This window comes from Phacochoerus africanus, chromosome 16, assembly GCF_016906955.1.
Source record: "Phacochoerus africanus isolate WHEZ1 chromosome 16, ROS_Pafr_v1, whole genome shotgun sequence".
Taxonomy (NCBI): Eukaryota; Metazoa; Chordata; class Mammalia; order Artiodactyla; family Suidae; genus Phacochoerus; species Phacochoerus africanus.
In genome coordinates this window covers 215,146-231,550 of record NC_062559.1, presented here as the reverse complement: position 1 = coordinate 231,550, position 16,405 = coordinate 215,146, and the positions used below count along the sequence as shown (strand labels likewise).

At 48.0% G+C, this 16,405-nt stretch overlaps 1 non-coding gene across 1 annotated transcript; it reads right to left on the bottom strand.

Moving 5' to 3' along the window:
• Positions 1 to 6,501: 6,501 nt before the first annotated feature.
• On the bottom strand, positions 6,502 to 6,608 carry LOC125117842 (U6 spliceosomal RNA). The gene has a single exon (XR_007132747.1). It is a non-coding gene; the product is annotated as a U6 spliceosomal RNA (small nuclear RNA).
• Between the last annotated feature and the right edge of the window lie 9,797 nt (positions 6,609 to 16,405).

Sequence of the window (16,405 nt, the reverse complement as noted above, 5' to 3'; positions counted from 1 at the left end):
CGGCCTCACCTTCAGACCCCCAGCGAGAGGCAGAGCCCTTCCTGCCCTCCGAGGACCCAGCTTGAGCGCATCTCTGACCTTGGGGCAGTGTGGCTTGCTTCGGGGGAGGGAACCCCCCCCAACCCTGCCCTGTGCCCTTCCTGCAGCCCTTTCTGCCTTGGCCTGGAGGTGGGTCACACTCTGGGTGACCGTTTAGCTCATTCGGAGACCAGATCATCAGTGGGACGGCCTTTGGGCTTATGTGCTGACCTAACCAGCTGCGGTGCCTCCGTTGTCTGTGACACAGCTCTCAGTCTCGGGGCTGGAGGCCTTTGGAAACATCTGGAGGGAGACCTGTGTCTCCGGGGCTCCTGAGAGGTGGGGAAAGTAAGACACATCTGGAAAGCTGTGGCTTTCTAAGAGGACTTCACGGTTGAGAGCACTGCGTGTTCACTGAGTTCCCACATCCCTCGTCCTGCCACGCACATCACCCCTTTATTTATTTATTAAAAACATTTTTTTGGGGTCTTTTTGCCCTTTCTAGGGCCACTCCCGCAGCATGTGGAGGTTCCCAGGCTAGGGGTCCAATCGGAGCTGCAGCCACCGGCCTACACCACAGACACAGCAACGCAGGATCCGACCGTGTCTGCAACCTACACCATAGCTCACGGCAATGCCGGATCCTTAACCCACGGAGCAAGGCGAGGGATCAAACCTGCAACCTCATGGTTCCCAGTCGGATTCGTGAACCACTGCGCCACGACGGGAACTCCCTTTTTGCCTTTTCTAGGGCTGCTCCCATGGCATATGGAGGGTCCCAGGCTAGGGGTCTCATGGGAGCTGTAACTGCCAGCCTAAGCCAGAACCACAGCAACGCGGGATCTGAGCCGCGTCTGCAAACTACACCACAGCTCACGGCAACGCTGGATCCAACACCCACGGAGCAAGGCCAGGGATTGAACCCGAAGCCTCCTGGTTCCTAGTCGGATGCGTTAACCACTGCGCCACGACGGGAACGCCCGCACATTAGCCCTTTATTAACATCTTGATCTGCACAAGCACAAGGGAAAACCGAGGAGCCCGTGTTGGTAACTAACACCTGTGGTTTCTGGTCGCTGCAGTTTTGCCTCTTCCGCAGTGGCATGAAGTTGGACTCGGACAGTCCGTAGCCTTTTCAGATTAGCTTCTTTCACGTAATAATATGCATTTAAAGTTCCGTCCTGGCTTTTGGAGGCTTGACAGCTCATTTATTTTCAGCGCTGAGTAATACCACAGCTTCCGTATCCACGCACCCTCTGAGGGGCATCTGGGTTCCTTCCAATTACACATAAAGCTGCTAAGATAAAGGACAAAGATCTGCTGTCGGCACAGGGTCCATATCAACCTGGCGTAATTAACCGCAATGGGAAACATATGAAAAAGAATATATATATGTGTATACCGGAATCACTGCTGTACACCAGAAACCAACACAACATTACAAAGTAACTGCACGGCTGGAGTTCCCGCTGTGGCGCAGTGGTTCACGAATCCGACTAGGAACCACGAGGTTGCAGGTTCGATCCCTGGCCCCGCTCAGGGGGTGAAGGACCCGGCATTGCCGTGAGCTCTGGTGCAGGTCGCAGATGTGGCTCAGATCCCGTGTTGCTGTGGCTGTGGTGTAGGCTGGTGGCTGCAGCTCTGATTCGACCCCTAGCCTGGAAACCTCCATGTGCCACAGGAGCGGCCCTAGAAAAGGCAAAAAGACAAAAAAAAAAAAGTAACTGCACTGCTGCTAAAAACATGTGTGAGCGTGTTTTTATATGAACATAAGTTTTCAATTCATTTGAGTAAATGCCTGGAGGTGTAGCTGCTGGGTTATACAGTAAGAGCATGGTTAGTTTTATAAAAAGAAACTTTCCAACTCTTCCAAAGAGCCTATTCCATGTCCCACGCCCATCAGCCAAGAGTGCAGGTCTCCTACTGCTCCAGCCTCGCCAGCAGTTGCTGTTGTCTGTGTTCTGGATGTTGAATGTTCCAACATTTGCGTAGTACTATCTCACTCTTTCAACCTGAATTTCTCCGAGGACATTTGAGGTGGGACATTTTCCCATATGCTTATTTGCCATCTGCCTATCTAATTTGGCAGAGGGTCTATTCAGATATTCCACTGACCTTTTTTTTCTTTTTTCTTTTTTTTTTTGGTTCTTAGGGTTGCATGTGCAGCATATGGAAGTTCCCAGCCTAGGGGTGAAAGTGGAGCTGCAGCTGCTGGCCACAGCCACAGCTCACGGCAACGCTGGATCCTTAACCCACTGAGCGAGGCCAGGGATCGAACTTACATCCTCGTGGATCCTAGTCGGGTTTGTTACTGCTGAGCCACAATGGGAATTCCCTTATTGACTTTTATTTTTTTTTTAATTCTTTTTATTTTTACTTATTTTTTAATTTTTTTTTTTTGCCTTTTTGCCTTTTCTAGGGCTGCTCCTGCGGCATGTGGAGATTCCCAGGCTAGGGGTCTCATCAGATCTGTAGCCGCCAGCCTACGCCAGAGCCACAGCAATGCGGGATCTGAGCCTCGTCTGCAACCTACACCACAGCTCATGGCAACGCTGGATCCTTAACCCACTGAGGGAGGCCAGGGATCGAACCTGTGTCCTCATGGGTGCTAGTCAGATTTGTTTCCATTGAGCCAAGATGGGAACTCCCACTGCTACCTTTCAGAATAGCTTGTTTTTGGTTTTTACGGAGAAGAAAAGCAAATGCACAAGTTTAAAGGCACACGAAACAAAGGACCCCTGTTTGTAACCGCATCATTAGCAGAAATGAGAATTGGAGGAGTAAGTTGGCAAACGGGTCTTGGTTTAGAAGCTGGCTTCTCCAACGAAGACGGGAGAATAATTAAGGACCCAAGAGCCGCTGGATAATTAACGTTGCTCTCTCAGGAGCAGCTGAAGGCCCCGTGCAGGGTTTTGTGTCGAGTTAGTCTCTATCCCTGGCGCCTTTTCTGCACAAAACCAGAGGTAGGAATAAAAACATCAGAAAGGTTTGCCCTAGTTCCTTTCATGAAAAGATTGCTGGGTATTCTCTGTCCCTCGGTCCTTTTTCCTACCCTCGGATCTCCTTCATGAGGTCCTTCCAGGGCTCTTTGGGGATGTGGCGGGGGGGCCCTGCGAGTCTCGTGCTGAACCCAGAATATTTCGGTGATATTCAGGGCTGACAGCCAGGTACGTCTCTTTGGAGACTTCGTACTGCCAGTGACTTCTTGGCGCTTCCTCCTCTGGCAAAGCTGCCCACCCCCTAAGTGGTCCGTGGGAGCTGAGAAAAGAGGGCCTTGGAATCTAGGCATTTGCGGGTCCTACCACGTGACCCTGGCATTATCATTTTACCTCTTGGATGCAAAAGCCTCCTCCTTTGTACAGTGAGCTGGCAGATAGGCTAACAGGTAATTCTGACCATCTGCGCCATTCTGGAAGCAAGCTAAACCCACATTGCGAGTTCGATGTAGCTGCATTTTCATATTTATTTGTTGTCTTTAGAAGAACAAAATGAAGCTTTTTTTAAACGGCTAGACTGTCAAAGCTGGAAAAAATAGTTCCTTTATTATACTTTATTTTCCTATGCATCTTTAAAAGACAACAGCTTGGAACTGCTGTCACACCTGGAAGCAGAGAAAAAAGCCTGTCATCCAAGCAGGGTCGTACCCTCAGGGTGTGATCTGACCCACAACCTGTGATCCAGGGTCAGCGCTTCACCTGAAAGAAGTCGTGTCTGGCCGTGGCCAGTCCCTTCCCAGGGTGGGGGTGGGTGGGTGGCTCCTCCAGGACGGTGACCGTGGGGAAAGCCAGTCATGGCCTCTGTGCAGCTCCACTGGCTCCATTCTACATGCTGTGACGCTGGATCACCTGATTTTCTGGTGGCTCGTTTGTAGGTTTCTTCTGTTTTTCTGCATTGGCTAAAATTTGCCGGCCATGACGTTATAAACAAGAAAGTCATTTTTTGGTTTTTAATGGAACGTCTGTCGAAGTCCATCTTCTCCAGTTTAACTCTTTCCTGTAGTTTCTGCTTGTGCTGAGCCTCAGACGTACCCACACATCCACGGTGTCAGGTGTTGGGCCAGGTCCGAGCAGACAGGAACAACCCAGCAGCCTGGTGTGGCTGCGTCTTTAAAGAAAAGACACACACACACACACACACACACACACACACGCACACGCACACGAACACGCACACGCACACAACATAGTCATTGAGAAGACAGACAATTTTCTCCCTCGTTTTTGTGCCAAGATTTTTGTACGACTTCAGGGCATCCATTTTCAGCTACCGACACCCTGCTCTTCAGCCTCAAACGGTGTGAAACATGAGGGCGTGGATGAAAAGGGTCACAGAACAGTGCATGAGACCTCACCAGACTCACCTTTCAAGCATTTCATGACTGCATGTGTGACATGGTTTGAGGTTTAAAATATCAGAGGGAAAATTCACACCACAAAGAGGTGGACAGGAGAAAAACAAATGCAAGCTTTTCAGACAAGTAGCCACTGGCCTGGCTATGCATTGTCAAGGCTGGCCTCTATCCTCCCGCCTCCTCCAGCTCAGGATGCTGCTGCTGCTGGGGGGAGGATTTGGGTGCCAGGAAGACACAGCTTTCCAGATTCCACTAAAGGGTGCACGTGGCTGTGCTTCAAAAAACCTTTCTCTCTTCACGTTTTAATGTTGAGGCATAGGACTTCCTGTCGTGGCGCAGTGGTTCACGAATCCGACTAGGAACCATGAGGTTGCAGGTTCGATCCCTGGCCTTGCTTAGTGGGTTGAGGATCTGACGTTGCCGTGAGCTGTGGTGTAGGTCGCAGACGCGGCTTGGATCCCACGTGGCTATGGCTCTGGCATAGGCCAGTGGCTACAGCTCCAATTCGACCCCTAGCCTGGGAACCTCAAGAAAAGGCAGAAAGATGATGAAAAAAAAAAGTTGAGGCATAAACCACACACAGCAAAGGCACAGTGCACAAGCGTCCAGCTGCTGTGTTTTTCATACACAACCAGCTCTAGGGCACCTCCAGGGCCTGCGGGCTCTGTGGTCCCCTTCCATCCCTGTCCCATCTCACTGCCCCAAACCCCTGTGTCAAAGCCACACACCATGAAGAGACCAGGGTTAGGACCTGGTCTGACTGGCCGGCCAGCAGAGGTGATGGCCGGTCCCTGGCTGTTTGGACAGTTAGGCGCATGCCGATCTGGGCAGCTGTCTGATTGGTCTATGTCTGCCCCTCTCAGCTGGGAAAAAGGTTGGCGGGCATGTGGGGGTGACCCACATTTCTGCCATGCCCTGGGGTGAGGGTCAGGCCTGTGCAGTCTTTGCTGCGTATTGCTTTGCATCATTCCACCTGCAGCCCATCCTCAGAGTATCCTGCAATTTAGAAAACCAGAATGTTCAGCTGATGGTTAGGGACCCGTCAGCACCCAGTGCTTGCAGGGCAGGCTTGACCTGTGAGAAGAAACATCCCTGACACCTGGAGACATGTCATCAGCCTCCCCGTGGGGAGGCGGCATCCGGGCATGATGGGAAAATCTATGTCCTGCTTTGTTCTCGTAAACTCGACCAGCCGATCACACAGAGCTTATACAGATGATCCCCCATGAAATACACCGAGCTTTAACTCAAATGCCTGTGTGGGTCCACGTAGAGTAACCACATCAGATGGGACCTGGAGCGACGGCTGCCCGCGAGCCTCTGCAAAGCCGGCGCGCAGCCCACGTTTCCTCCAGGGAGGCCGCCTTGCTGCCTTGTTGTGATCGAGGGTGCCTAGCTGACGGCTGCTGAAGTTTGTTTCTCCAATGTGCATATCCTGCTCTGATTCTTTAGGCCTGTGCTCTCCTTCCAGCGTGTCAAGTACGGGAACGTGGGACTGGAACAGGAAGTGGAAAGCGCCACGTGGGGGGCAGGGGGACATCGCCGGGGCCATGGGAGGTGATGGGTTGGCACAGGTGTGGGCGGCGGACTGGGATTGCGTGAGATTCGTGGGCTGCACGGTGTCGTCACCTGGGCACGGTTCCCCCCACTTCCCGGATTACCGCAGGGCTGGGGTGTTCTCTGTACCACCTCATCACTGTGCAGACGGGACTGGGGTAGGGGGCTGCGCTGCCTCTCCCCACCGGCAGTGCTGCGGCCTCGTGCCCTCCCGCCCCAGGCCTGCCTCCTGCCCCGCTGTCTGTGTTGAAAGGATTTGGAGAGCAATCCCAGGACAGCAGGACTGCTCTGGGTCACCCATCTTCATCTCCATCAGGGCTGGGAGCTTGGTCCAGTCCAGCTCCTGGTTCCGGGAGAGGCTAGAGTCCGGAGGGGCTGCAGCTTCCGAGACGGGACCCATCCCTCCTGCACCACGGCCCCTGCCTGGAGGCACAGCAGCTCCCGTCTCCTGGGAGGCCCTTCCTTCCTTCCTTCTTCCTCTCCTTCCTTTTTTCTCTCTCCCTTTCTTTGTTTCTTTCAAGTCTAGTTGACTACAAGGCTGTGCCAATTTCTGAGGTTCGCCAAAGTGACCCAGAAAAAATCTGCAATGCTTCACCAATTTAAATGGCAGCCTTGGGCAGGGGCCGTGCCACTCTTGTCTGTATTGCTTCTGTTTTAGTACATGTGCTACCAACGTGAGCGCTGCCCTCAGGTACTTGCCTGGTTATTTTATGAAACCCCTACCGAGGATACGACCACCGTTCCTGTTTCAGGAACAGACAAGGAACCGAGGAGCCAGGTGGGGGCCGTGGAATCCCAGTGTCTGATTTTCAGGCCCGTAACTCAAATCTGCCTCATGCTTCCTCCTGTTCCTTCCGAGGTGCCTCCTTTGTGGGGTTCAGCAAAGCAGGATCTAGCCGTCTCACGCTGCACCAACGGAGCCTTTGTCCGTGACCGTCCGGAGTGCGGTCCAGAAGTCCGGCCTGGGAGGAGCTGCCTGACTGGATGCAGTAATGCAACAGTTCTGCTCATTTGAGTGCATGTGAGTTTATCACCTTAAGAATTTTTAAGAATGATACTCTTTTTTTTTTTTTTGTCTTTTTAGGGCCACGCCTGTGGCACATGGAGGTTCCCAGGCTAGGGGTCTAGTTGGAGCTGTAGCCACTGGCTTACACCAGAACCACAGCAACACAGGATCCAAGCCGCGTCTGCGACCTACACCACAGCTCACAGCAACGCCGGATCCTTAACCTATTGAGCAACGCCAGGGATCGAACCCTCAACCTTGTGGTTCCTAGTCGGATCCGTTCACCACTGCGCCATGACGGGAACTCCAACTTTTTGGATTTTTTTTTTTTCTGCCAGTGTGTTGATGGATTTGTAAAATATTTTTGTATTTCATAAATTTTTAGACATGTCACATGACTTTAAGGGAGAGTGAAAATGCTACAAAGCCAATCGAAAATACTCCTTGAAGAAAACAGCTGTTTTTTACCCATACCAGTCTGGGCTCCATCAGTGGGAAACCTTTCTTTCTGTGTCTTAAATCGCTATGCAGCTGATCCTGAGCAAGGGGCTTATTTGGGAGGTGGCCCCTGCGTCGCTGATGGGGCCGTGGGGAGGAGAGACGAGGAAGGGAGTCTCATTCATAAGCAGATTATCGCTGTGGACTGTTGGGAGGTGATACAGAACGTGCCCCAGAATTGTCCCATCTGAGGGGCTCAAATGCCAAAGCCTTCATTCTCCAGTGCCCATGGGACGGGGAGGCTCCTGGGGCCATAACTCCTCTGCCAGGTCCCAGGTGGAGGCGTGGCTGGAGTGGGCACGTCCTGGAGAGGGGGTGCCGAGGGGGTGCAGTGCGATGCAACAGCGCTCCCCAGGCCCCCTGTCCTCAGACTCCAGAAGTGGTCCCAAGTCACAGCTGAAAATCAAACTAGACTCCTTTCCCTTCAGCAGTTACTCTCGGGTCACACATGAGGTGTTTAAAACGGAGGGCGTTCCCTTCTTGACGCAGTGGTTAATGATCCCGGCTAGGATCCATGAGGGTTCGGGTTCGATCCCTGGCCTCGCTCAGTGGGTGAAAGATCTGGGGTTGCCGTGGCTGTGGTGTAGGCTGGCGGCTACAGCTCTGATTCGACCCCGAGCCTGGGAACTCCCCTATGCCTCTGGTATGGCCCTAAAAAGCAACACCCCCCCCCAAAAAAACCCCACTAAAATGGAGTCAGATAATTACTGAGGTTTTGCAGGCAATACTCCTGATGTGAAAAGGTAAGAGATTTTGGTGCAAAAATGAAGCCTTTTCTGAATTTCATAAATTTCCATTTATGGGGTGGGAGGGGATTGCTTTTCTCTCCCCTTTTTTTCAAGACAAGGGGAAACTCTTAGGACACAGGGGAGACCTCCTCTCACGCTCAAGTTTCATTTATTTCCAGGTTTGAGAAACTTTTTGAAAATTTAAAAAAATGTTCCGATTTTATAAAATGCTCTTACAGCCAAGACTCGGTTCAGGCTGCCAACACACACGCTGTGTGGACCGGTGCCCTCCTTGCCGAAGGTCTGGCTGGGAGCCAGGCTGAGGGCAAAAGACCAGGAACGACAAGCAACTGATCTAAAATTCCCATCTTTCGGGCCAATTTCCAGAAGCTGTTTGGCTGGCTGGAAACTGTACAGGGGTGCAGTTTTTGGCTCTGGGAGATTTGCTGTCACCGATTCCCAAAGTGACATTGTCATATCCTGGGATAAACTTTGAGGGAAGGATAAAGCTCCATTCCACCTACTGAATGAAACCAGGGATCTGATGCTAAGCCTGGGTCTTAGTACAGTTTTCTAGTGGTGGATGTGGATTTGCACACCGTCAAATATATTCCTTCACCTTGCCTTTCTTAGGCTATTGGCTCTAACTTGGGGGCGGGGGGCTTGAGAGTCCTTTATTTTTTTATTTTTTATTTTTTTTGTCTTTTTGCCTTTTCTCGGGCCACTCCCGTGGCCTATGGAGGTTCCCAGGCCAGGGGTCCAATTGGAGCCACAGCCACCAGCCTACACCACAGCCACAGCAACGCAGGATCCGAGCCGCGTCTGTGACCTACACCACAGCTCACGGCAACACCGGATCCTTCACCCACAGAGCATGGCCACGGATCGAACCCGCAACCTCATGGTTCCTAGTTGGATCTGTTAACCACTGAGCCACGACAGGAGCTCCACGAGAGTCCTTTATAAAGATCTTTCTCTGGGAGGTAATAATCCGTGCAGTTGCTATTAGGGAAAATCGCCGTGTTTGCTTGGCTTTGGCTGCGGGGTGGAGCATAGCTTTTGACCCAGAATTTAACCTCAGTGTTTTCCCAATACTACCTGGCAGCAGAGGTCGTGGGCTATAAAATATGGATAATAATAGTATCATTGACATAGGTTGCTGTGAAGATTAAAGAAGGTGAAACATAGATCATGCCGAATGGCTCCAGGCACGGCGTTGGCACTCGGCAGTAGCTAGTTGCTGGAGGTGGCCTTGCTTCTGCTCACGGCACTACTCTATCTCCCCGCCCCCTGCATCCTCTTCACCTGCTCAGGGTCGTCCACGTGGACCACCCAGCCTGGGGTTTCCTCCCACTGAGCCTTTTGTCGAATGTTCCTCAGCTAGGCAAGCTTCGATCCACTGAAGCATTAGACATCAAGCTGTTAACGGTGGCGGTCATGGGTGAATGTGGCAAGCCGCTCCGGTGACCTGCCTTTTGGGCTTTTCACATCAGCTTCCAAGGGTTTAGGCCAAAGGCGTGAGTAAAAAAAAAAAATTCAACCTAAGGGGGGGAGAGTATGTGGCGACGTTGCTGATGTGTTATGCTTTGGAATTTTTTTTTATTTTTAAAGTTTTATGAAAGCATAGTTGATGTACCATGTTGTGATAATTTCTGCCGTAAAGCAAAGTGATTCAGCTGTACATGTACAACCTTCATAGTTTTTCAGGTTCGTTTCCCACATAGATTATCACAGAATATTGCATAGCGTTCCCTGTGCTATGGAACAAGTCCCCATTGGCCAGTCACTCCATAGACCACGGTGTGCATATACCAGTCCCGCACACCCAGGCCATCGCCCACACCAATCCCTTTTGGTAACCACAAGTTCTTTTTCAAAGTCTGTGAGTCTGTTTCTGTTCTGAAACCAAGTTCGTTCGTATCATATTTTATATTCCCCAGATAAGTGGTATCATAGGATGTTTGTCTTTGTCTGACTTAACTGCACTTCATATGATCATCTCCAGGTCCATTCATGTTGCTGCGAATGGCATGATTTCATTCTTTTTCATGGCTGAGTAATATTCCATTGTACATACGTATCACATCTTTATTCATTCCTTGGTGGATGGACATTTTGGTTGCTTCCATGTCTTGACTCTTGTAAATAGTGCTGTGGTGAACACTGGGGTGCCTTATGGCTTTCTTTAGACAGATGCCCAGGAGTGGGATTGCTGGATCATATGGTAGTTCTCTTTGATCTTGGAAAACTTCTCATACCAGCAAGCTCACCTGAGTTCAACACAGCCTCTGCTGGAGAGCAGACCTCTCAACGTTCAAGCCTCGTGGCCGCGTGCTGCTGGCAGGATGCTGTGTCCTCCAGCTTCTGGTCTTAGAGGGGCCAGAGCTGGAACTGTCCCTTGTGACTGGGGTGTGGTCAGCTAATCTCTTCACCTCTCTGGGCCCTGTTAATAAGACAAGAGGCCCAGGCATTGGTATTTTCCATCTTCCCTGAAAAGCAATCTCTTCCTGGGCTTGAAGCTTCATCTAAGCGAGAAGCTCCCACACACCAAGCTGAGAGAGTGCTTCTGAATTTCCTGTGGGTGGACAGAGATACCTGACCAGGATTTATGATTTTATTTTCCAGACAGAAGAAATTTTAGCTTCTTAACATTTGCAGGGTGTTTTGTTTTGTTTCGTTTTTGTCTAAGAATGCAGGAGAAGCTTGATTTATAGGAGTCAAATCATAGGCACACTTTTGAAGAGGTCATTGTGACTTCTGGCTCTCTTGCCTTTCCTCTCTGAGTGTCTGGGACCCCTGTGCACACAGAGTCGCCTTGGGGGCCTCAGACTGTCTCCAAGGGAAGCCTGCCCTGCCCTGCATGTTCCCTCTTGCCTCTCTGGTGTTCTGTCAAAACTCTCATCTCCTTAGAAAATTGAGACTAGCTTACTAAAGCTCTGCAAAAACACTGGTTACTGAGGTACAACCATAGGGACTTAATAACCATGACTTCTGATTGAGCCTCATTTGACGTTGGCCATGATGACTCAACCTTTCTCTGCCTTCTTCTTACCGTGTTAATGCACAGGCACTTGAGCCACGATCTGCTCCAGCTTCCACACAGGCAGGTGCATCCTGCCCTCTACCCAGCTCCAGGCTGTGGCCCCATCCTAGGAAGGAGCAGCTGCTGGCATTTCTCATCCTCCCTCCTGCACCGTGTCGCAGAAGCAGGTGCAGCCAAGAGGACTTGGTCTCTCCTCCCCTCAGTGCCCATCTGTAGGAGGGCAGCTCCACCCAGGCACAGCAGGCTGACGGTGCTGGGCCCCAGCTCACTCGAGGGCAGAGATGCCATGCTGAGAGGGCGAGCCAAGCAGGAAGACCAGGGCCTGCCTCCTCCCATCCCGCAGGCCCTTGTAAAGCCTAAGTATCACTCAGGAAAAGAGGGTCCCTGCCCCCCACCCTGCTCTGGTGAGATGGTGCAGGTGCTTTTCCTAGGAGGAGGGCAGGACACAGTGCTGGAGCTCTGCTGTCCTGCTGAGGGGCAGACCCTGTGACCAAGGGTGCTGTCAACGACAAGGGACATCTTGGTAGAGAGAAAGGAAGACGTCTGAGGGGAGCTCCAGGACGTAAGCAAAGTGGCAGAGCAGCCAGATGTTTTGAGGGGAGAACCGGGAAGAGAACGGGCTCTGCTGGGGTCACACCAACGCTGGGTTGTCAAGGCTGCAACTCCTTGGGGTCAAGGGCAGCAGAAGAGCCGATGGGACAGCATTTCCCAGCCACACAGACCATTGATGCAGGGAGGAAGTCACACAGGCTGGTGGGACTTGTGGCCCAAAGTGACCAAACAGCAAGCTGTCTGGCCCAGGGGTAACTCCTAGGGAGCCAGGCCTGTAAGTAATAGCAAGTCGATCCCAGCATCTGGAAGACTGCAATCATGCCCTGTGCCGTGTCTCTCAGGCAGGATCAGAAGGGGACATATAAGCTCTGCTCTCTGAATGAATGTGAGGCAAAAAGGTAAACTTACTGAACGTTCCTAGGTGCCTCCAAGCATCCCACACACAGCACGTTAAAGGGTAAAAAAATCTCAACTGACTAAGGGGCTTAAACACAGCCTTTGACAAAAAGTGACTTGTGAACTGACCCAGAGGTGGAACTTAGGAAGCCAGCATAGACGACAGAAATAAAACTAGGGACAATGTTGTATAGTGCAATCAGGGGTTGCATACGTGGGGCAAGCTGGTAGGGAGACAGACTTTAGCCAAGGCACTAAACAAACAACCACCCAAGCAAGCAACCCCACGGAGGGGGAAATCAATATTCAGAGTTGCTAAAATATAGTATCTGAAATAGTCTCTTTAGAAAAATTATTAAAAAAATGTATGTCTGCACCCATGGCATATAGAAGTTCCCAGGCCTGGGGTTGAATCCAAGCCACAGCTTTAAGCTATGCAGCTGCAGCGATGCCAGATCCTTTAACCAACTGTGCTGGGCTAAGGATTGAACCCTCACCTCTGCAGTTGGATCCTTAACCCACTGAGTCACAGTGGAAACTCCAAAAATCCTCTTCTTTAACAAAAAATTCCAAGGTATGCAAATGTGATCCGTACAGAGGGAAAACAGCAGGCAAGGGAACTGCCTTTGAAGGGTCTCAGAGACTTCACTGCAGCTGTTATAAAGATGTTGAAAGAACTAAATGAAACCATACCTAAGGAACTGAAGGCAAGTATGATGACAAGTCTCATTAAACAGAAAATATGAATAAAGAGAGAAATTACCGAAAAGAGTAAAGTAAAAATACTGGAGACGAAAATTACAACAACCAAAATGAAAACTTCAGTAGAGAGGCGCAACAAGATCCAAGCTGGCAGAAGAAAGACGCGACACACTTGAAGAAAGCGCAATAGAGATCATATAACTGTAGGCCAGAGTGGGGGGAATGTAGAAAAATTTGAGGCTCCATTAGGTGCGCAACATAGATGCAAGGGAAGTACCCAAGGAGAGGAGAAAAAGAATTAAAAATTTTTCAAAGGAGTAATAACTGAAAACTTCCCAAACATGATGAAAAATATTCATCTACACATCAAAAAAAAAAAAAAAAAAAAAGGAAAAGAAAGGACTGAAGCCAAGAAATCAATATAGATACATCATAGCCAAGCTGTTGACAGCCAAAGACAGCCAAAATGTTGAAAGCAGCAAGAGAGAGTCAACTCATCATAAAATATTAAGATTAACAGATGACTTACCATCAGAAACAATCCAGGCCAGAGGAAGCAAAATGACATATTCAAAGAGTGAAAACTAGAAAATGTTTAGCAAAACTATCTTTCAAAATAAAGATTTGACAAAGATGTTGCATAAAGAAAAACTGAGAGAATTTTTTGCTAGAAGACCTGCCTATCTAGACATAAGTTCTTCAGGCTGAAAACAAGTGACACCAGACAGCATTTCAAATCCATACACACATAAAAGGAGCACCCGAGATGATAATTATGCAGTTAATTAAAAAATATTACACACTTTATCCATTTTTCTTTTAATTGGCTAAAAAATAATTACATAAAACAATATGCATATAGTACATTTTGAGGCCAATATGCACCGAAATGTAATATTTTGGACTATAAATACGTGATGGACTGGAGGGAGCATGTGGAACAAAAGGTACTAACTCCGCTCCTCAGGAAGAACCTAAGAAAACAAAAAGGAATTAATTAAAAGGTTAATGTGACCGACTCAACAAATGCACAAGTACATTCCTTTCTTTTCTCAGCTTTGATAAAAGACATAAAGCAATCATTATTCAAATGTATTGTGGGGCTTGTAATACCACAGAAAGGGGAGGGAAGGGAGCTATATAGGAATAAAGCTTCCATATGTCATTGGAATAAATGTTGTACAAATCTGAAGCAGATTTTGATGAGTAAAGATGTATAAATGCTAGAGCAAACACTAGGACAATAACATAAAAACTATATGTAAAAAATAATTAAAAGAATTGAAAATATGTTACACTCTAAAGTATTCACTAATGCAAAAGAGAGCAGTAAGGGAGGAATACCTGAACAAAAAATATGGAACATATAAAAACAAAAAACGGGGAGTTCCCGTCGTGGCACAGTGGAAACGAACCCGACTAGTATCCATGAAGCTGTGGTTCAAGCCCTGGCTTCGTTCAGTGGGTCGGGGATCCAGCGTTGGTGAGCTGTGGTGTATTTCACAGATTTGGCCCAGATCCTGCGTTGCTGTGTCTGAGGTGTAGGCTGGCAGCCGTGGCTCTGATTCGAACCCTAGCCTGGGAACTTCCATGTGCCTCGGGTATAGCCCTAAAAAGCGAAACAAACAAACAAACAAACCCCATAAAAACAAACAAAAAATTAAAAAAAACCCAACACCAAAAAACAAAATGGCATATGTAAGTTTAACAATATTAATGACTGCACTCAAATTAAATAGATTAGATAATCCAGTTGGAAGGCAAAAATTATCAGATTGGATTTTAAAAAAAGATCCAATTATAAGTTGTCCATAAGAACACACATTAGATTGAAAAATACAGACTACAAGTAAAATAATGGAAAAACTATGCCATGCAAAGAATAAACATAAAATAACCAGAGAAGTGATACTAATATTATACAAGATAAATTTTAAAACGAAGAGAAAAAGGTATTAGATATTAAAGTTTCTAGAGGGATATCGCAAAATGATTCAGGTGTCAACCAGCCAGGAAAATATAACATATATGCACCTAGCAGAGTATCTCCAAATATACGTGAAATAAGAACTGAGAGAACTGAAGGGGGAAAGAGACAACTCAAAAATAATAGTTGGAACATCAGGGTGGAATATGGACAAGGAATCAGAAGACTTGAACAGTTGTATAAATCAACTGGTCCTAACAGCATTTTTAGAACATACCACCTACCACAGCAGAACACACATTCTTCTCATGGAACATTCTCCAGGATAGACCACATGCTTGGCCCTAACCCAAGCCTCAACACATTTAAAAGCATTGACTTGTACAGAAACTATATTTTACAACCACAATGGAATAAAATTAGAAATCAGTGTAATAGAAGGAAATTTGGGAAACACACAAATGTGTAGAAATGAAATAGCGCATATCAAAATAACCAATGGAATAGAGGTACCTTAGAAATCTGTACATAGAACTATCATATGACCCAGCAATCCCACTCCTGGGCATATGTACAGACAAAACTTTCCTTAAAAAAGACACATGCACACTCTCTGACATCAACATCATGAATATTTTCTCAGGTCAGTCTCCCAAAGCAATAGAAATTAGAGCAAAAATAAACCCATGGGACCTCATCAAACTGAAAAGCTTTTGCACAGCAAAGGAAACCCAAAAGAAAACAAAAAGACAACTTACAGAATGGGAGAAAACAGTTTCAAATGATGCAACTGACAAGGGCTTAATCTCTAGAATATATAAACAACTTCCACAATCCAACAGCAAAAAAAAAAAAAAAAACAATCAATCAATGGAAAAATGGGCAAAAGACCTGAATAGACATTTCTCCAAAGAAGATATACAGATGGCCAACAAACACATGAAAAAATGCTCAACATCGCTGGTTATAAGAGAAATGCAAATCAAAACTACCATGAGATATCACCTCACACCAGTCAGAATGGCCATCATTAATAAATCCACAAATAACAAGTGCTGGAGGGGCTGTGGAGAAAAGGGAACCCTCCTGCACTGTTGGTGGGAATGTCAACTGGTACAGCCACTATGGAGAACAGTCTGGAGATACCTTAGAAATCTATACATAGAACTTCCATATGACCCTGCAATCCCACTCTTGGGCATCTATCCGGACAAAACTCTACTTAAAAGAGACACGTGTACCCGCATGTTCATTGCAGCACTATTCACAATAGCCAGGACATGGAAACAACCTAAATGTCCATCGACAGATGATTGGATTCGGAAGAGGTGGTATATATACACAATGGAATACTACTCAGCCATAAAAAGAATGACATAATGCCATTTGCAGCAGCATGGATGGAACTAGAGGATCTCATACTGAGTGAAATGAGCCAGAAAGACAAAGACAAATACCATATGATATCACTTATAACTGGAATCTAATATCCAGCACAAATGAACATCTCCACAGAAAAGAAAATCATGGACTTGGAGAAGAGACTTGTGGCTGCCTGATGGGAGGGGGAGGGAGTGGGAGGGATCGGGAGCTTGGGTTTATCAGACACAACTTAGAATAGATGTAC